The 22,337-nt window shown below is 40.5% G+C and overlaps 1 protein-coding gene across 2 annotated transcripts in view; it reads left to right on the top strand.

Moving 5' to 3' along the window:
• ZDHHC17 (zinc finger DHHC-type containing 17) overlaps window positions 1-22,337 on the top strand; it is a 101,726-nt gene that overhangs the window by 3,432 nt on the left and 75,957 nt on the right. The window lies entirely within an intron of this gene.

Below are 22,337 nucleotides of genomic sequence, written 5' to 3' on the forward strand. Positions count from 1 at the left end.
GGTTTAGAAACTTGTTTGGGTTTTAATTTAATGGAATAGGATCTTGCAGGAACAAGTTTATTTTACTTTTTATGTTCAAATTTAGCACTGTGTCACAAAAATTGTTTCTCACTATTTGTTGAATAGATCATTTGTGAGGTAAAGACATTATCTATTCCTTAAATCTGTTAATATGCAGACTGCTCACTGTTAAAACCTTTCTTAGGGGATTATGTAACTAGATGAACAATGAACCCTCCTTTTTAGAAGTATTTGCTGTGAGAGAACCTTACTTTTCAGTTAATTAAATAATCCATTCATTTAGTAAGTCATTTAATTATTTGTTTATCTTGAGGCTTCGGGATATTGGTGATAAAGTCAGTGTGAAACAGTATAGGCTACTGGTTAAAAGCCAAGACTAGTGACAAATGGAAAATCTAGATTCTGCCTCTTACTATCATCATGGTCAAATTACATTTTATGCTTTTGTGAAATTAGGTTCATAGTACCTACCTCTAAGTAGAATAACGTTTATAAAGCAGTCATCGCAGATCTAGGCACATGGACTGCCGACCAAATCTAAAGGGCCTTGGGCCCTGACATAAAGTGAGTACTGATGCTGTTGACTTTTGTTTTCTGATGAGATAGACTTTTATTTTAATGGAAAAAATTAGAGGCTATTTGGAAAAAAATAAACTGATTATCAGGGGATTAGGCTGCTAATCCCAGCTTTTCTCCTTTAGGCCAGTAGACATTTGAATTATACTTCATTTCTTTGCTTTTAGGATAAAGAGGCTAGACTATGTGCTGTCTTCAGATTTCGTCAGACTTCAATGTTCTGATGTATGTTGCAATTTTTCAAGGTTGATAGGCTTGATCATCTCTCTGCTAGATGCACAGCTCTATGCTAGGTTTTATGGGTGAAAATGTAATAAATAGCTTCTGCTGTCCAGAAGTTAATGACCTAGTTGGGAAGATAGGCGAAACCAAGTAACTGCTGAAAGGAGAAGTGTAGTCAGTAAGTTTGGATTCCCGTTATCTAGACTGGTTAGAAGTAAAACTTAAGTGGATGGATACCATGTGTTGGTCTCTAGATCCAGCTGACTTGCTGTCTGTCACCAGCCTTCCGTCTCACTTGCTAATACATCCTCAGTAAGCCACCCTGCTCTTCCATATAATGAGGCCATGATACTCCCTTCAGTCAGAGTATCATTATTAGGCTCTCCGTTTGAGCAAGAGCTGACTTAGAGCTTTGAACTGGATTGCCTAGATGATGTAGAACTTTCATCTCTTGATTGCTTGTGTATATTTGTGTCTCATTTTACACAAATGCAATGTGAAGCAAAAAAAGTTAGCATTAAAAAAAAAAGAGACACTAGAGAAAAGGCAGTAATAGAAGTTTTGAAATTGAGGGGAAAAAAAAGGAAGCAATCAAGAGATGAAAGTTCTACATCGTCTAGGCAATCCAGTTCAAAGCTCTAAGTCAGCTCTTGCTCAAACAGAGAGCCCTTAAAATTGCCTCACGTTACATTTGTGTATATTTGTGTCTCATTTTCGGAGAAGGCGATGGCACCCCACTCCAGTACTCTTGCCTGGAAAATCCCATGGATGGAGGAGCCTGGTAGGCTGCAGTCCATGGGATCGCAAAGAGTCCGACGCGACTGAGCGACTTCACTTTCACTGTTCACTTTCATGCATTGGAGAAGGAAATGGCAACCCACTCCAGCGTTCTTGCCTGGAGAATCCCAGGGACGGGGGAGCCTGGTGGGCTGCCGTCTGTGGGGTCGCACAGAGTCGGGCACGACTAAAGCGACTCAGCAGCAGCAGTGTTTCATTTTTTCTTTGTTTAGAGTATTAAACTGAAGTACTGAAAATTGCTTTTCTTTTTCTAATAGGTTGCTGGCACGTTCTTTCCCTTCAAAACAGGTCTTTCTGTCAGTCTTTAGGATCTGATCCCTTTTTTTATTCAACAAAAATTCAGCTATAGGCCATATACTTGTAATTTAGATTTAAAAATACTATACCTCAAGCATAGTAACCACTGATTCAATATATATAAAATGAAAATGCAATTAATCGGTGACCTCATGAACTGTGGCAAAGCCAAAATTGAAAATTACTGATCTGTAGAACAAAAAAAATTGCATTTGATTGTGAGAAGGGCCATCTTACTGTTTTGATCACTGTTTTTATTTAATTTGTGAGACTTATCCACAAAATTTTTATTAAGAGTGGACTGTTCAGTAGGTACATATAGGAGTGTATAGGTTGCAAGTGGTTCCGTTCAAATCCTAGTTTTCTGCTTGCTACCCATGTGACTCTGGGCAAGTTCCAGAGTACTGTGTTCCAGTTTCCCAGACTAAAATGGGGACATAATAGCCCCTATATCATGAAGTTGTTGTGAAGATTAAATGAGAAAATGTATGTAAAGTTCTGTGTCTGGCACTTGGTAACACAATGCATGTTAGCTGTTAATGTTGTGATAAGTTAGTAATGTCCCAGGCAAGAGTAGTATTCATATATTAGATATTGAGACAACTGACTAAGTAGCTAAGATAAAGAAAATTGGTTGTCTGGAGTTTGAAGAGAGGATGGGCAGGCAGCTTTTTATTATAAATGTTTGCTTGCACTATTTAATTTTCTTAAGGGCTTCCCATTCTCTCATAGCTCAGTTGGTTAAAAATCTACCTGCAATACAGGGGTCCCGGGTTTGATCCTTGGGTTGGGAAGATCTCCTGGAGAAGGAAATGGCAACCCATTCCAATATTCTTGCCTGGAGAATCCCATGGACAGAGGAGCCTGGCAGGCTACAGTCCATGGGCTTAAAAGGAGTTGGACATGACTTAGCAACTAAACCAACACCAAGGGCTTCCCAGGTGGCTCAGTAGTAAAGAATCTGCCTGCCGAGCAGGGGACATGGGCTTCAGTCCCTGGGTTGGGAAGATCCCCTGTAAAAGGAAATGGCAACCCACTCCAGTATTCTTGCTGGGAAATCCCATGGACAGAGGAGCATGGTGGGCTATAGTCCATGGGGTCACAAAAGAGCTGGACATGACTTAGTGACTAAACAACAGTTTTCTTAAAGATGTGTGCTTTGATCTAAGAGTGGTTATTGAAAAGCTAAGTATGGTCTTCATTCTTTGATAGGCCACAGAGTAAGTCATTATAAAATAACTAAAGATGAATTGGCGGCCTTCAGGTCCCTCTGGAGAGATGAAGGTGCACCTGTGTGTGTGTATTTTGTTAAAATTTTTCAATGCATTGTGGACCTCCTTTCCTCTAGAGAGTATCTTTAAGGGTGTCTTAGGGTTGGTTAGTCAGTTAAGGCGTCTTGATGTAGTGTGCCTTTAACAGAACTCCCAACAGGCATGTAATCCTTAAGGATGTTATGATTAGATTCTGTTACAGATAGGTAATTTAAGAATAAAATATCAAATAGATTAAACTTTGGAATTTAAAAAATTGATTGAAGGCAGTATTTGTATTTACAAAATATGCAGGTAAAATTCTTACCCAGTGCAGTAACTATACATTTGTAGGATGATATCTTCTGTTAAATTCTCCTTAAAATTCTCCTTAGCTACAAGCAGCTAATTTGAAAGTAGAGTGAAACTTGAGCTTTCTGTGAGATATTATGAAAAACTTAATTTCCTGAATTATAGAGAGTTAACAAAATATTTTTTGTTTTTGTCTCAATTGTTGAAGATTTGCCAAGTGAATTACTTTGACTTTTTAGGGTTAATACATATTAAATATAGAATCTTTCTTTGATAAATCAGAATATTATAGTGTCTTAGGCTCATTTTTCTGATTATCAACAATTATTGTTGAGATGGAAACAGTAGGGATGAGTATACCTGAAGGGTTTTTTTGTATATATATCCGATAACTTATGTTTTTTTCTCAGTTGTTTTATACTAGGAACAATCAACTGAGAAATAATAACTAATGGTTGAGAAGTTACTGTACCCTCGTTCAGTTTTTTAGAATAACTTTCTAATTATGAACATCTATTAATTTATGAAAGATTTAATGAAGGATGAACCAAATTGGTGACCAGAACTATTCTCATTCTTGTGAAAATAAATGAATGGATGAATGAGTGATTAAAGGAGCAAACCGTTCTGTGCCTGAAGAAGTTGCTTGTCGTGTTAGTTAGACTCTTGGGACTGCAAATGTCACCAGCCTTTTAAAAGTCTCCTTGGGCAAGAAAGGGAGTTTCCTCATTACATAGCCCACACTTGGGATGCCAGCAGTGCAGCTGGGCTCAAGGGTAGCTGGAACCTGAGCCGAGGATGTCACCAAGACGGTCTTCTCTCTCGGCTCTTCTCTGCCTTTCAGCTTCACTTTCTCCTTATGCAGAGTAGGTTCTGTGTTCTCTGCAGTGGGGACGCGGATGCCGGCATCATGTCTAAAGCCTCAGCTGGCCATCACAGAGGGACTGCGTGTCTCTCCGCCTTCCACGCTGGAAAGTGGAGGCAGGGCCTCCTGGTTTAGTTTGTGTGCCCACTCCTGTGGCCATGGGAGAGAGCGTAAACTTGGCCAAGACTTCTTGCTTGGAATCGGAGGAGGAAGAGTTTCCTTAAAGAAGGAACGCTGCAGGGAGACTGTTGCTGTGCTCTGCACGCGCGATGTGAAGAGCTGTTTCTTTGCTTCGTTCCAGTCTTCTCCTTTTCTGCGTACTTCGGGACTCCAATTACACTGCACTCATTGTTAACAGGAAATGTTCTAGTTGAGCTACTGAATAGCATTCTGCATGAATAATCCAGACTACGACTGGGAAACATTCTCTGTAAAGGCCGGATAGAAAGTATTTTCAAGTTTGTGGACTGTGTAGTCTCTGGAGCAGCGACTCAGCTCAGTGGTGATTGTATGGAAGCAGTTGTAGGCAATATGGGATTGAATGAGTGTGCTGTGTTTCAATAAAACTTTATATATAAACTTAGGTGCTGGGCCAGATTTGAATTATAGGCTCTGTTTGCCAGCCCCGATCTAGATAATATGTAAGAACTCCAAGAAATTTGTGTTAAAATATATAGTTCAGTGCATTAAACCCCATTCACTGCTCGTATGCAATAGTTTCATCTCCCATCAGCCTGGGAGATGGGTTGGGTAAAATAAGAATGTGTGTGTCTGTGTGTGTGTGTTTATTAGAACCTTATGGAGGACTTATACTTCCATATACACATTTCAAAGTTTCTAATTTAGTATTTGGGTTTGTGGTAGGTATGTTTTGAAAAACTTTCAGAGGTGATACTGTATACAATCCCATACTTTATCCTACCCTCTCTGATACACACTTGATATGTGGGAAAAGTTTTATTATTTGTTTTTCTTTTTTGCACAAGAAGGAAGAAGGATGCTAATTTGAGATTTAAGGTATAAGGCATTGTATTGTGTGCTTTTCTTGTTATTTCCTCAGTCTTCTGATAATCACAAGTGTAATTGCTAAGTTATCAAATTATAACTATGAGCTGGCCACTGTCCTAAGCAGTTTTGCATATATGTTCATTCATTTAATTCCCACACCTTTTTAAATACATCTTTTACAAAGGAGAGGATTGAGGCATAGAGAGGGTAACTTGATGGTAAGTAGCAGAACTGAATTTGAATTCAGGGCTTCCCTGGTGGCTCAGAGGTTAAAGTGTCTGCCTGCAATGCGGGAGACCTGGGTTCCATCCCTGGGTCGGAAAGATCCCCTAGAGAAGGAAATGGCAACCCCCTCCAATATTCTTGCATGGAGAATCCCATGGACGGAGGACCCTGGTGGACTAGAGTCCACGGGGTCACAAAGAGTTGGACACGACTGAGCGACTTCACTTTCACTTTTAAGCTGCTTAAATCCAGTTGCCCCTTTAGTATTGTGCAGCAGCTTGTGATAGTGATGATACAGAGTTGATTGAATAGCTGGCTGTGATAGCAAATGTCCTTGATGTTATAAAAAATATTTTTAATAGATTAATTTTTAGACTAGTTTCCGGCTCGCAGCAACACCGAGCAGGAAGTACAGAGGATTCCCATATACCAGGGGTCAACAACGCACACTGGAGGCGGCATGTCTGTTACAGTCGTTGAACCTGCACTGACCCATCATTATCCAAATCTGTGCTGCACTTCCGGTCTCTTCCAGGTTTTCATATGGGATTCGACAAATGAATAATGACATGTACCTGTGTTACAGTATCATGCAGAATAGTTCCATTACCCTAAAAATGCTCTGTGTTCTGTCTACTCATCCCTCTCTCTTTCTGCTAACTCTGGCAACCTCTGATCTTTTTGCTGTTTCCATAGTTATCCCTTTATCATAATGTCATGTACAGTTGATCCTTGAACACATGGGCTTGAACTGTGTGAATCTACTTACGCATGGATTTTTTTTCAGTATTAAATACTACAGTACCGTGTGCATCTTGTGTGTGCATCACAAGCTGGAATCAAGATTTCTGGGAGAAATATCAACCTCAGATATGCAGATAATGCTACCCTGATGGCAAAAAGCAAAGAGAGATTAAACAACTTCTTGATGAAGGTGGAAGAGGAGAGTGAAAAAGCTGGCTTAAAACTCAACATTCAGAGACTTAAGATCATGGCATCCGGTGCCTTCACTTCATGGCAGAATGCATGGGGAAACAGTGGAAACAGTGGTAGATATTATTTTCCTGGTCTCCAAAATCACTGCAGATGGTGACCACATCTATGATGTTAAAAGACTCTTGCTCCTTGGAAGAAAAACTGTGACAAAACTAGACAGTGTATTAAAAAGCAGAGACATTACTTTGTTGACAAAGGTCCATCTAGTCAAAACTGTGGTTTTTCCAGTAGTCATGTACAGATGTGAGAGTTGGGCCATAAAGAAGGTTGAGCACTGAAGAATTGATGCTTTCGAACTGTGGTGCTGGAGAAGACTCTTGGAGAGTCCCTTGGACGGCAAGGAGATCAAACCAGTCAATCCTAAAGGAAATCAATCCTGAATATTAACTGGAAGGACTGATGCTGAAGCTCCAATACTTCGGCCCTCTGATCGAATAGCCAACCATTGGAAAAGACCCTGATGCTAGGAAAGATGGAGGGCAGGAGAAGGGGTAACAGAATTGAGATGGTTGGATGGCATCATCAACTCAATGGACATGAGTTTGAGGAAAGTCTGGGAGATGGTGATGGACAGGGCAGCTTGGTATGTTGTAGTCCACTGGGTGGCAGAGTCAGACATGATTTAATGACTGAACAGTGGACAACAATGTGCATCTTACAGTCAACAGCGGCTTTGATTCTGAGGAATCCTACCTCTAAGTAAAGTTTAGAGTAGCACGTGGCAGAGTTAGCTGTTACTTGTTTTACGGTCTTCCCTTTCTTTCTGCTGTTCAAGATTATGAGAGAGAGAATTGCTCAGCGTTGTTGAATCTGTTTCTGCCTTGGAGATTTTATCTCCCTTCACCGTAATTAAAACTATGCATTAGTCTTCATTCATAATTCTGTAACTTTTGTAACCATGAATAAAGTGTAGACATTATTTTCTAAGGAAGTTTTGCTTTCGATTTAACACTTGATATAATACTTGTTATTTTCTTACTTGTCTCCTTTTTCCTGAGGATAACTGAATGTTATTGCTTAGTTGCAGAGTCCAACTCTGCAATCCCGTGGACTGTAGCCCACCCGGCTCCTTTGACTGTGGGATTTCCCAGGCAAGAATACTGAAGTGGGTTGCCGTTCCCTCCTCCAGCGGATCTCCCTGACTCTGTACCCGTGACTCTTACATCTCCTGCGTCGGCAGATGGACTCTTTACCAGTGCGCTCCCCGGGAAACCCTACTGGTATCATACAGTGCTATAAAATTCACACTTTTTCTGAAGACACGTTTGCCATAGTTTCATCTTAGCACATAATGACCTTTCCCATTATAAAATGTCTAGGTCTGCCTTATCCAGTCTGGCAGCCACCAATGACCTGTGGCTATTTAAACTGATTAAAATGAGTAAAATAAAAATTTGAGTTTTTCAGTTATATTAGTCACATTTTCAGTGTTTTATTAGCCACGTGTGGCTGGTGACTACTATTATAGATAGCACAGAAATATAGAATGTATCAGTAATTGCAGAAAGTTCTGTAAGACAACACCGGTCTGTATAGTTTTTGTTTTAATTTATATCCTTTAAAGCTGTTTTTTTTAACCACATAGCTATTTTTATTGAGGCATATTGTATTTATAAATTACACATTTTAAACGTTTTAAGTTAATGATTTTCTTTGAACTAAAAAATTTTTATATGGACATAATTATAGATTCACATGTCGTTGCAAGAAAAAATGCAGAGAGATTCTGTGTACCCTTTTATATAGGTTTTTCAAATGGTAACACCTTGCAAAATTATCATATCGCATCCGAGAAGTTGATATTGAATCAGTGAAGTTACAGGATATTTTTATCACCAGAAAGATCTTTCATATTGCCTTTTATACCCATACCAACCTATTCTCCCATTTCTATAATTTTGTAATGTAAAGAATGTTTTTTAAATGAAATCCCTGTGAGACTGGCTTTTTTCATTTAGCGTAACAGTTTGGAGATTCATCCAGGTTTTAGCATGTATCAGTAGTTCATTCCTTCTTACTGGGTAGGATGTGGATATACATCCACATTGTTTCCAGTTTGGGGTTATAAATAAAGCTGCTTTAAGTATTTGTGTAAAGATCCTGTGTAAACGTAAGCTTTTCATTTCCCTAGGATAAATACGTAAGAGTACTGTTACTGGGCCATATGATAGTTGTATGTTAAAATTTTTAAGAAACTGTCAGACTCTTTTCTGGAGTGGCTGTACGTTTTACATTCCAACCAACTCAGTGGTGTATGAGTAATCTGATCTCTCTGCCTCCTTTCCAGCATTTGGTGTGGTCACTTTTTAATTTTAGCCCATTTTGATAGGTATGGGATGATAAGTCATTATGTTGTTAATTTACGTTTCCCTAACAGCTAATGATGCTGACTTTGTTTTCAATGTGCTTATTTGCCATCTGTATCTTCCTGAGTTAAGTATTTCTTTGTGTGAGTTTGTTAGAGCCACCATGACAAAATATCACATATGAAATGTCTTAAATGATGGAAAATTATTTTCTCATCTATTTAGTTCTGGGAGCAGGGAATCCAAGAACAAGGTTGGCAGGTGTGGTTTCTTCTGAGGCGTCACTCTGCTTAGCAGATGGCAGCCCTCTTGCTGTGTCCTCCGCGTGTCTGTTTCTGAGTGTATACGTATATCTGGTGTCGGCATGTCCAGATTTTCTCCCTGGAGTAGGAAATACCTATTCCAGTGTCCTCCCTGGAGAGTCTCATGGGCAGCGGAGCCTGGCATGTCCATGGGATCATGGACAGAGGAGCCTACGGTTCACGGTGTCACAGAGTCGGGTGCGACTGAGCCACTGACGGGACGCCAGTCACGCTGGATTAGGGCCCGCCTTGATGACGTCATTTTAACTTGACCAGTTCGGGCTTCCGCAGATAGATTTGCGGGGACACAGTTCAGCCATAACAGTGTCCCTTTCCAGTTTTTTTAAAAATTGTTTTACTGTTGAGTTTTGAGAAGTTTGGTTTTTTGTTTTTAATATCCTAGGCCCTAGTCTTTTGTTACGGTTTGCAAATATTTTCTCTCAGCCTGTAGCTTGTTTGTGAAAGTTTGATTAAACTTGACAGTGGAAGTCACTCAGTCGTGTCCGACTCTTTGTGACCCCATGGACTGTAGCCCACGAGGGATTCTCCAGGCAAGAATACTGGAGTGGGTTGCCATTCCCTTCTCCAGGGGATCTTCCTGACCCAGGGATTGAACCCGGGTCTCCTGCATTGCAGGCAAATCCTTTACCATCTGAACCACCAAGGTAGCTTGTTTATTCATTCTCATAACTGGGTCTTTCTGAGACCATGAGGTGAAAGTGAAAGTGAAGTCGCTCAGTCGTGTCCGACTCTCTGCGACCTCATGGACTGTAGCCTACGAGGCTCCTCCGTCCATGGGATTTTCCAGGCAAGAGACTGGAGTGGGTTGCCGCTTCCTTCTCTAGGGGATCTCCCCAACCCAGGGATCGAACCTAGGTCTCCCGCATCGCAAGCAGACGCTTTACCATCTGAGCCACCAGGGAAGACTCACTGAGACCATATATATATTTAAATTCTGATTAATTTCAGTTTATAAATTTTTCCTTTTATGGATTGAGCTTTTGATGTTAAGTTTAAGCTCTCTTTGCCTAGCAATAGATCCAAGAGTTTTTTTTTTTTCTTTCTTTTTCTTTTTCTTGTTCAGACAGTTTATGGTTTTACTTGTAACATTTATGTTTAAGTTCAGGATCAATTTTGAGTTTTTTTTTTGTATGAAATGTGAAAAGTAGATTGAACATTCCCGGCCCCCCCTCCCCCGCCCCATAAATGTCCAGCTGCTCTAGCACCATTTATTGAAAAGTTTATCATCCTTCCATTGAATTGCTTTTATGTTATTGTCAGAAATCAGGAGAGCATATTTGTATGTTTTCATTTCTGGATTCTGGATTCTATTTCATTGATCTATGTATCTACCTCTCACCCAGTACTACACAGTCTTGATTGTTGGAGCTATGTACTAGGTCTTGAACAGGCTGCTTCTTTGTACAATTTCTTTTTTAATTTTTGAAATTATTTTAGCTGTTTTAGTTGCCTTTCCATGTAAATTTTGTGTATGCACTCAGTTGTGTCCGGCTCGCTGCGACCCCATAGACTGTAGCCCGCCAGGCTCCTCTGTCCATGGGATTTTCCTGGCAGGAATACCGGAGTGGGTTGCTATTTCCTCCTCCAGGGAATCTTCCCAACTCAGAGACTCCCACCTGGGAAGCCCTGCATATAAGTTTTATTAATAGAATAGTGTTATATATACATACAGAACATCTTGCTGGGATTTTGATAGAACTTGCCTTAAATTTATCTCTCCGTGTGGGGGAAATTGACATCTTAACTGTTTCTAGTCTTCCAGTCCATAAATATGGTACGTCTGCCTATTTATTTAGATCTTCTTTGATTTCTCATCAGTGTTCTGTGTTTTTTAGTACAGAAGTACTGCATATGTTTGTTTATGATAATTTCTGTCCTCTCATGCCCACTTACGGTGTCTCTCCAGCAGTTCTCTGTTCCTACTTCTACCTCATCAGTTTCTGACTCTACCAGATCATTTCTGCTAGCAGTCATTTCACCCATCCTAAAAAAAATCTGAAAACCCAAACTGTGTTGTCCTTTGATTCCACTTCTTTTCTGCCTACTGCCCTACTTCATTGCTGTTCCTTGTATCAGAACTCCAAAGATTTGCCTGTACTTGCTGTCCCTCTTTCCTTCCATCTTCTCCTCAATCAGTTGTGGTCTGGTGTGTGCCCCTGCCTTGTCAAAGTAACAGGAAATCTATATTGCTACATCCGCTGGTTGACTTGGTGACTTTTCAGCAGGATCGATATTCTAGATAATTTTTTTTTCAGTTTGCTTCAGGGAAATGCAGATGAAAACAAGATACAATTTCTTACCCATCAGATTCCTCCAAAATTAACCTGGTCAGTCTAAGTATAGTGTAGTCACATGGTAATTCCAGTGTTAAGTTTTTGAGGAATCTCCATACTATTTTCCATAAGTGATTGTTTCAGTTTACAGTCCCACCAACAGTGTGCAAGGGTCTCCTTTTTTCACATCGTCTCCGACATTTGTTATATCTTGTCTTTTTAATAGTAGTCATTCTAAGAGAAAATGTAAAGGGAAGAGTATAAAATAAATGAGTACTGTGATTACAGACTACATAAAGGTATATAAATATTTGGGCAAATAAAGATTATATAGCACTATTGAAGGAAATTTACAAAATTAGGTTATATTAAAAGCTGCTGCTGCTAAGTTGCTTCAGTCGTGTCTGACTCTTTGTGACCCCATAGATGGCAGCCTACCAGGCTCCCCCGTCCCTGGGGTTCTCCAGGCAAGAACACTGGAGTGGGTTGCCATTTCCTTCTCCAATGCATGGAAGTGAAAAGTGAAAGTGAAGTCGCTCAGTCGTGTCCAACTCTTCATGACCCCATGGACTGCAGCCCACCAGGCTCCTCCGTCCATGGGATTTTCCAGGCAAGAGTACTGGAGTGGGGTGCCATTGCCTTCTCTGCATTAAAAGCTAACACATTTTAAAAACACATGAAAGTGAAAGAAAGTCAAAGTTGCTCAGTTGTGTCTGACTCTTTGCGACCCCATGGATTATACAGTCTATGGAATTCTCAAGGCCAGAATACTGGAGTGGGTAGCCTTTTTCCCTTCTCCAGGGGATCTTCCCATCCCAGGGATTGAACCCAGGTCTCCCACATTGCAGGTGATTCTTTACCAGCTGAGCCAACAAGGAAAGCCCAAGAATACTGGAGCAGGTAGCATATCCCTTCCCCAGCAGATTTTCTTGACCCAGGAATTGAACCAGGGTCTCCTGCATTGTAGGCGGATTCTTTACCAGCTGAACTATGAGGAAAGCCCTAAAACAAAACACATACTCATCAAGGTCATCAAGAATAAGGAAAGTTTGAGAGATTGTCATACCCAAGAACAGCCTAGGGAGCCGTGACAACTTTAATGTGACACTCTAGACGGAATCCTGGGACAGAAAAAGGACATTGCCTAAAAATTAAGACAATCTGAATAAAATATGGACTTCAATTAATGCTAATGTTGATTGAATTAGAACAACTGTACCATAGTAACGTTAGGGTTAGTAATAGTGGAAACTGGGTGTGTGGAAGAAATATGGGGACTCTTCGTTGGTTTTGTAAATCTTAAACTATCCTAAATAAAAATCCTAAAAATAAAGTTGCTTTTTTTTAAGAGAGGGAGAAAAATACACGTATAGGCATTTGTTTATCAAATGTCTGTGGAAGGAAAAAAATGCAGATTTATGTATATTGTTATATACATGTGTTTAAATATAGATTAATGCTAGAAGGAAATGAAGTGAAAATCAGCTTTTTATAGAAGCTGATAAATATTCTCCTCGTGTAAAATCTTTTGGAAGCAACAAAGCAAGTTTGAGACGGTGGTTCTGCAGCGTAAAGGAACTTATGCCTCAAGTTGGTCTGTTTTCAAAAGTGAAAGTCGTTTTCTCTTAACCGGGGGTCAGGGGCCACAGCGGATCACACTACGTAAGAGGCCTCTAACTGAAGAATTGATGTGAGCTCTTTCCATTGTACTACCAAATCATTTTTGTCCAGTCTTCCCTTAAAGAGGGTGCATCAAATGGATGACTGAGAAATTCTGTCGAGTGGCACTGTTAATTAGATATATTTTTAAAAGAAGGTTATTTTATAATTTTGTGGTGGCTATTACTTTTCTTTATCCTTCACTGTTCACTTGTTTGTATGTTTTATGCTTGTGCTGTCCTTTCATTGTTTATTCTTTAAAAAAAAAATCCTTATGATACTCCTAGAATTTCGTTCATCACTACCTAGGTTCTAAGAAGGTCTCACATTTGGCTCATCAGTTTTGGTTAGGAGTTAAAAATAAGTCAGTTATGCATAGAGATATTCTTTCCTTGGTGCTTCTTGTCAGTAACCCTCGGTATTGTTCTATACATCTTACAGAAATAAATTTGAGCAGCTCCAGATTATATGATTAAATACAGTTGGCTTCTTGATTCAGTTCACCCCGTTACAGTGACACCCGACAGCAGACATTTGCACAGTGCAGCTCATCAGCGTGCAGTGAAGCCCTGATGTACGCATATGGTGAGGCCCTGCTGGTTTCCTAATGCACCCGTGTATATGAGTTAGTGCCCCAAAGGCAGGCAGGGAACACGCGTCTTGTAGGTAACATATATGTGCCGTAGGAGTTCATTGAATTGATTCTCTGCTCCAGTTCTCTCTCTCTCTTTCTCCCTCTTAGTTTGGAAATACACTGATAGTAATTGAGAATTATAGTGTCTTCTCATACTGTATTTGCCATTGTGTTTTGCCCTCTTTGAATTATCTTCGTATTCCTTGCCCATTTTTCAAATGTGTTGTTACTCATGCTTTTCTCAGAGCTTTTTTTTTTTAACCATTAGAACTATTATTACGGATATTCTTACTTTTAAATCTTTAATCTGATTGGAAGTTGTCTAATGTGAGGAATGAGATGGAAATCTCAGAGGAGGACTCCTTAGGCAGACTGAGGCCTGGTCCTGAGGCCTGATCGCCACTTATCTAGGAAGCCTGGGGAGTTGGTCTGCAGCACCCCTGGTCTTGCACTGATCACTCAGGAAAGTCCTAGAGCTCTTTTGAACAAGTTATTGCTTGGACCTGGTAAGCAGCAAACACATGGTCGTGTGTCCAGGATGGGAGCATCCAGAAGGGCACAGAGACGCCCTGAGAACAGGAGGGTGCGTGCTTCTCTCACTCGGAGAGTGGTGTAGCCATCTCCCTGTGTGTTCTCAGGGAATATGTTGTGGACGTGGGAAGCTTCCCCCGGGAGCATGCTGCTCTGAATCCTGCTTTGTGTGGCATTGCCTTTTCAGACAGGTTTCAGCATCATCTGCCATTAAACAGACTATATCCTTGGCTGTATTTGTTGGCGTTTTCCTGTCACAGACATCACCGTTTTGTGTTGGAGCTTGTTGAATTTCTTTTTTAAAAATCCTAAATGGCTGGTTTGTCCGCTTATACCATTTACTCAGTCAGATGTTCTAGGGGATCCCAAGTGGCACAGTAGTGAAGAATCTGCCTGCCGTTGCAGAAGACAGGAGAGACATGGGTTCGGTCCCTGGGTTGGGAAGATCCCCTTGAGAAGGAAGCAGCAACCCAACCCAGTATTCTTGCCCAGAAAATTCCGTGAACAGAGGAGCCTAATGGGATCACAGAGAGTTGGACATGACTGAGCATGCATGCGCAGCCATTTGCTGATAACACGCCTTTCCCTCCTGATCCCGGTTCTCATTCTTCAAGCTCTATCCCCTGCCCTGTTACTGCAGCACTCCTGGTTTTCACTGGCTTGCTTTCTGATCTATTGTAATTAATGATAGGACAAGTCCCTGCCCTTACTGTTGTTTCTGAGCATTCCTGAACTTACTCTTTGCATGCTCGTTCCTTCAGATACGCTCTACCATTGAACCAGTTCTGGGAGCACCTTTTCTTATAGAGCACTTATAAAAACATCTGTATTTGGGGGGTGATAAAGTGCTGTGCCACAGAGGATTCTTTGGTCAGTGCTGCCTCCATCTTTTAAATGAATTTAATAGGTCTAGCATTTTTTGAAAGCTAACTAGATTGCACACACTTAGTAATTCATCTGTTAGCTGTCCACCCAGGCATGTGGATAAACACATATTATGGAGTCTGTTGTACAGTGTCACGAACCTCCATCCATAGTTCTTCCGGCACTCTATCAGATCTGATCCCTTGAATCTGTTTGTCACTTCCACTGTATAATCATAAGGGATTTGATTTAGGTCGTATCTGAATGGTCTGGTGGTTTTCCCTACTTTCTTCAGTTTGAGTCTGAATTTGGCAATAAGGAGTTCATGATCTGAGCCACAGTCAGCTCCTGGTCTTGTTTTTGCTGACTGTATAGAGCTTCTCCATGTTTGGCTGCAAAGGATATAATCAATCTGATTTCGGTGTTGACCATCTGGTGATGTCCATGTGTAGCGTCTTCTCTTGTGTTGTTGGAAGAGGGTGTTTGCTATGACCAGTGCATTCTCTCGGCAAAACTCTGTTAGCCTTTGACCTGCTTTGTTTTATACTCCAAGGCCAAATTTGCCTGTTACTCCAGATGTCTCTTGACTTCCTACTTTTGCATTCCAGTCCCCTATAATGAAAAGAACATCTTTTGGGGGTGTTATTTCTAGAAGATCTTGTACGTCTTCATAGAACTGTTCAGTTTCAGCTCCTTCAGCATCACTGGTTGGGACATAGGCTTGGATTGCTGTGATATTGAATGGTTTGCCTTGGAAACGAACAGAGATCATTCTGTTGTTTTTGAGACTGCGTCCAATTTCTGCATTTTGGACTCTTTTGTTGACAATGAAGAATTGAACGTGGAACAACAGACTTGTTCCAGATTGGGGAAGGAGTACATCAAGGCTGTGTATTGTCACCATGCTTATTTAACTTACATGCAGAGTACATCACGAGAAATGCTGAGCTGGAAGAAGTACAAGCTGGAATCAAGATTTCTGGGAGAAACATCAATAACCTCAGATATGCAGATGACACCACCCTTACGGCAGAAAGTGAAGAAGAACTAAAGAGCCTCTTGATGAAAGTGAAAGAGGAGAGTGAAAAAGCTGGCTTAAAACTCAACATTCAGAAAACTAATATCATGGCATCTGGTCCCATCACTTCGTGGCAGATAGATGGGGAAACAATGGAAACAGTGACAGGCATTATTTTGGGGGCTCCAAAATCACTGCAGATGGTGACTGCAGGCATGAAATTAAAAGATGCTTGCTCCTTGGAAGAAAAGCTATGACCAACCTAGACAGCATATTAAAAAGCAGAGACATTACTTTGTCGATAAAGGTCCGTCTAGTCAAAGCTATGGTTTTTCCAGTAGTCATATATGGATGTGAGAGTTGGACTGTAAAGAAACTCTGAGCAGTGAAGAATTGATACTTTGGAACTGTGGTGTTGGAGAAGACTCTTGAGAGTCCCTTGGACAGCAAGGAGATTCAGCCAGTCAATCCTAAAGGAAATCAGTCCTGGATATTCATTGGAAGGACTGATGTTGAAGCTGAAGCTCCAATACTTTGGCCACCTGATGTGTAGACCTGACTCCTTGGAAAAGACCCTGATCCTCGGGAAGATAGAAGGCAGGAGGAAAAGGGGATGACAGAGGATGAGATGGTTGGATGGTACCACCAACTCAATGGACATGAATTTGAGTAAACTCTGGGAATTGGTGATGGACAGGGAAGCCTGGCGTGCTGCAGTCCATGGGGTCGCAAAGAGTCAGACATGACTGAGTGACTGAACTGAACAGATGGAGCCTATTGGGGCTTCCCATGTGGCTTAGTGGTAAAGAATTCACTTGCCACTGCAGGATACTCTGGTTCATTCCCTGGGTCAGGAAGATCCCTTGGAGAAGGAAATGGTAACCCATTCCCCTATTCTTGCCTGGATAATCCCACGGACAGAGGCGCCTGGTGGATTATAATCCATGGGGTTGCAAAGAGTCAGACCCAGCTGAGCATGCACACGTGGAGTCCTGTCGTCTTGGTGTGCAGGCTGGTGTCTGCCTGGGCCTGCATGTGAGTTTGGGTTTTATCCTACTGATTTCTCAGCAGCAGTGTATGGCAGCTGAGCTTGTCACAGTTCTCGTTCCTGTCAGCTCTTTCAGCAGCAAGGTTTGGAGATGCTTTCTCTCCTGCCAGTTCTGTTCAGCAGTCCTAGGACTATAAAAAACCTTTGTCTGTCAATTTAGGTACCTTTAAGACTCTTTTTAGTGTCTGTAATTGCTTTATTCCAATATGTAAAATAATTTCATTGTGTGTTAGTCTTAGAAGGGATCTTGGAGGACTTCTGATCTAGTTTTTTTAAAAGCAGCTGAATCTTTTTTTATTAAAGACATACTATGTAAATTCCCGTATATCTAAAGAGGCTAAATAATAAAGTGCTTTGTTTAAGAAGGGAGTGAGTTGAGTGGAGCTGAACCCATCGCGCTCTCTGGTGCCCTGGTGTGGTCCTTGAGGGCCCTCGGTGAACTCTGGGCTCATCTCACTCACTTGCTGTCTCTGCTGACAAGGGACCTGAGCCCTGCCGTAGTTAATTGCCTTGCTGGGCTGCAGCCTAGATAGGAGAGTGGCAGGCTTTCAGTTCAGCAGTCTCCCAGTCAAGGGCTTTTTTGTTATACTGTGCTGCTTCTAGCGGAGTAAGTGTGCTCTCAAAAGCTGCGATGACCCGCATGTGTATTCTGAAATCAGTACTACTTTCCTTGGCAGAGAAACCAATTAAATTCCTTCTTGGTTTTCATTCAAATCAAGGAAAAATTGTAAGATTCTAAAGTGTTATTAAATATCTGTATGTTGAAAATTTATCTGATATATAATAGCACATTTATAATTAAAAATTAATATTATCTATACATTTATAATCAAGATTGCCAGGAGAAATATCAATAACCTCAGATGTACAGATGACACCACCCTTATGGCAGAAAGTGAAGGGGAACTAAAAAGCCTCTTGATGAAAGTGAAAGGGGAGAGTGAAAAAGTTGGCTTAAAGCTCAACATTCAGAAAACGAAGATCATGGCATCTGGTCCCATCAGTTCATGGGAAATAGATGGGGAAACAGTGGAAACAGTATCAGACTTTATGTTTTTGGGCTCAAAAATCACTGCAGATGGTGACTGCAGCCATGAAATTAAAAGACGTTTACTCCTTGGAAGAAAAGTTATGACCAACCTAGATAGCATATTCAAAAGCAGAGACATTACTTTGCCAACAAAGTCCGTCTAGTCAAGGCTATGGTTTTTCCAGTGGACATGTATGGATGTGAGATTTGTACTGTGAAGAAGGCTGAGGGCCGGAGAATTGATGCTTTTGAACTGTGGTGTTGGAGAAGACTCTTGAGAGTCCCTGGGACTGCAAGGAGATCCAACCAGTCCATTCTGAAGGAGATCAGTCCTGGGTGTTCTTTGGAAGGAATGATGCTGAAGCTGAAACTCTACTACTTTGGCCACCTCATGTGAAGAGTTGACTCATTGGAGAAGACTCTGATGCTGGGAGGGATTGGGGGCAGGAGGAGAAGGGGATGACAGAGGATGAGATGGCTGGATGGCATCACTGACTTGATGGATGTGAGTCTGAGTGAACTCCGGGAGTTGGTGATGGGCAGGGAGGCCTCGCGTGCTGCGATTCATGGGGTCGCAAAGAGTCAGACACGACTGAACGACTGAACTGAACTGATACATTTATAGGTGATATTTGTTTACATTAGCATATTATTTTTTATTTTATATTTTTAGAGTTTAAAAATCACAGCTGTTGCTCCTGGACCTAGTGATAGTGGTGTTTATCTTGATAGAGAACGTTGTCATGTCAGATTGGCAGGGTCCTAGTTCCAGAAATCAATCAGTTTCCAGTGTGATTTAAAATGAGAAAAATAATTTAAATTCTATATTATTACTTTTTTTTTTATGTAAAACAGGTTGGAGAGTTGGTTAAACACCCTTTCTTCTCCCTCTTCAGTGGGAGTAGCTCTACCTCTTAAGAATTACTCTAGGGATATATGTAAAACCATCTTTGAAAAAATCTTATTTCCTTTACTAAAAAGTAGGAAATTAAATAAAAGTCAGATAACTGTGATAAAACAAATACTGGTTACAGGTTTAACTTTTAAATGTTACTGGAAAAAAGTCTGATTTCTAGTATATTGGAATATCACATTTGGCACTGTCAGTGGGATAAAATGGATAGAAGATAAACTGAGAATACAGTTTAATCATATATAATAACAGGTCTCTGGGGTTTTTATAAAAATGAAATTAAAATCACATGAAAGTATTACAGTAGTAAGCCTTAAAACGATATTTATTTTATTTAATGAATATTTGTTATTTGCCTGTAAAAGAACATGTTTGTCCTTAGTAAGAGAAAGAACAGCAGTTTGCCCTAGCAGATTTTCATGTGTACATAGGTTTTAAAGTTACATTATTACTTTTTGGTCCTTACGTTGTCTGTCTTTAGGTCTTAGCTTAGCTCCTGCTTCTACTCTCTGCCTTTGCGTCTCATCTCCTTTGTCCTTCCACTCTGGTTTGTAGAGGCCTGGAGAGCATCAGACCTTGCTGGGTGTGTGCATCTTGCTTGGCGATGCTGATCCAAGCCACAGTGGTTGGTTGCTGCCCAGGTGCTAACTTGTGTCTCCCTCTGTGACCTTAAGCGACCGTAAGCGACGCAACTTAGCGACTGAACAGTGAACTGTAAAGCACACCAGGCTCCTCTGTCCTCCACTATCTCCTCGAGTTTGCTCAGATTCATGTCCATTCGGTTGGTGATGCTGTCTAACCCATCGTATCCACTGCCACCCCCTTTTCCTTTTGCCTTCAATCTTTCCCAGCGTCAGGGGCTTTTCCAGTGAGTTGGCTCTTCATATCAAGTGGCCAAAGTATTGGAGCTTCAGCAACAGTCCTTCCAATGAATATTCAGGGTTGATTTCCTTTAGGATTGACTGGTTCTATCTCCTTGCAGTCCAAGGGACACTCAAGAGTCTTTTCCAGCACCGCAGTTTGAAAGCATCAGTTCGGCACTCAGCCTTCTTAATGGTCCAAGACTCATATCCCTACATAACTACTGGAAAAATCATAGCTTTGACTATACCAACCTCTGTCAGCAAAGTGATGTCTCTGCTTTTTAATATGCTGTCTGGGTTTGTCATAGCTTTCCTTCCAGGCAGCAAGCGTCTTCTAATTTCATGGCTGCAGTCACCGTGTGCAGTGATTTTGGAGCCCAAGAAAATAAAATGCTACCAGGTTTCCCCCATATGTTTGCCATGAAGTGATGAGACTGGATGGCTTGGTCTTAGATTTTTGCATGTTGAGCTTCAAGCCAGCTTTTTCGCACCCTTTCACGCTCATCAGGAGGCTCTTTAGTTCCTCTTTGCTTTCTGACATTAGAGTGGTCTTATCTGCATATCTGAGATTGTTGATATTTCTCCTGGGAAGTCTTGATTCCAGCTTGTGATTCATCTGGCTTGTGATACAACTTGATGTTCTTGGTTCACATACTGCTGAAGTTTAGCTTGAAGGATTTTGAGCATAACCTTGCTAGCTTGTGCAGTGATTACAATTGTATGGTAGTTTGAATGTTGTTTGGCATTTCCTTTCCTTGGGATTGGAATGAAAACTGATCTTTTCCAGTCCTGTGGCCACAGCTGATTTTTCCAGATTTGGTGACCAGTTTGAACACAGCACTTTAACAGCAGAACCCCATGGACAGTGTCAAAGAGCCGCAGTGGAGCCTGGTACAAAGGAACAGCAGTGAGCAATACTACTAGTGATGTCTGTATTTAAAAGTTTGATGTTTGGGTAGTCTTTTTCTGATTTTTAAAAGATAATTCATTCTGATTTTTAAGATTTTGATTATGGAATATTTGACACCCTCTTAAACTTTGCATTGGCCTTACCCTGTCCTGGCTTGTGGGTCCCAGTACACTGTAGAGGGTTTTGTTTCTTGCAGGCTTTCAGTACATGTTTTGTTGAATATATTGTCCTGTTCTGCTTGTAAACTATGGCCGGGTTTTATTTTCCTTCAGATGTCTTAGACTCCTATAGAACAGTCAGATTCAAAAGTTTAAAAAGTTATTTTCCCTGTGGCAGGGGAGAATAATATAAAAATATTTAGGAAAAAGGAAAATCAGTGTTAACTGATCTGAGAAGTGTCTTTGTCTTATCTTGTGTCACTGGATAAAGAGCACCGAGAAGTTGAGAACTGGAATTCAGTGGAGAAATTTAATAGAAAAGGTAAAAAAAAAAATTAAACTGGGCAAGTCGTGTATTGGTTAGCTCCATCAGTCATTCAGACTGTTGCTTACACCCAGCATCGTGTGCCTGCTTGTGCTCACTCACATCTAACCAGTTGTGCTTTAATGGAGTCCAAGAACAATCTCTCAAAAAAAAGTCCCTTGATAAACCATGTAGCATGTATGTTGTGGGTCTTGGCTTAAGACTGATGTCTACCTTCTTCTGCAAATGTGTACTTGTGATTGTTATGGTTGTGTTTTAATATTGGCGATAGCATTTTCTTATGGAACTAAGCTTTCTTTGTTGAAAGGTTATATTAAGCAGAATTTATTTTTGTGAAACTTAAAAATTTTTTTTTGTTGAAAATTTTCAGCAATATTGTTGATAGTCTTCTAAATGTATGGCCCAGACAAATCAGTTTTGGAATTTTTCACAAGTTCAATGGCTAAAGTGAGCTGAAGATAATAGCCTTTTTTCCTCCAGTGAACTACCATTAAATTTGTATTACTAAATTTCAGTGGCCAAGAAAAAATGAATTATTCTAAGGATTTAATTCTTTCCAAATATCTTGTTATACCTTTTCATTTGCATGTGTGTGCACATTTAAGAGAAAAATATCAGAATCATAGAGATTTGAATGGATGATAGTAGAGCCAAACGTGCTCAATTTTGCTGTTGTCATATAGAAGTAATTGGATCTTAGTGCTGTATACTGAAGAAATTGACTATGCATAGCAAATTTTGTATTTTAAATAGAAAGTTGCACATAGTATATAAGCTTTAAATGGATATATTGATAATATTCTATAAGGCTGTTTAAACTTTTATTAAAAAATTAGTTTAAGGATGTTGACATTTTAGGATTACTTAAGTGAGTTTATAGGTGGTACGGTGGTAAAGAATCTGCCTGTCAAA

The sequence above is a fragment of the Capra hircus genome, chromosome 5 (genome assembly GCF_001704415.2).
Source record: "Capra hircus breed San Clemente chromosome 5, ASM170441v1, whole genome shotgun sequence".
Taxonomy (NCBI): domain Eukaryota; kingdom Metazoa; phylum Chordata; class Mammalia; order Artiodactyla; family Bovidae; genus Capra; species Capra hircus.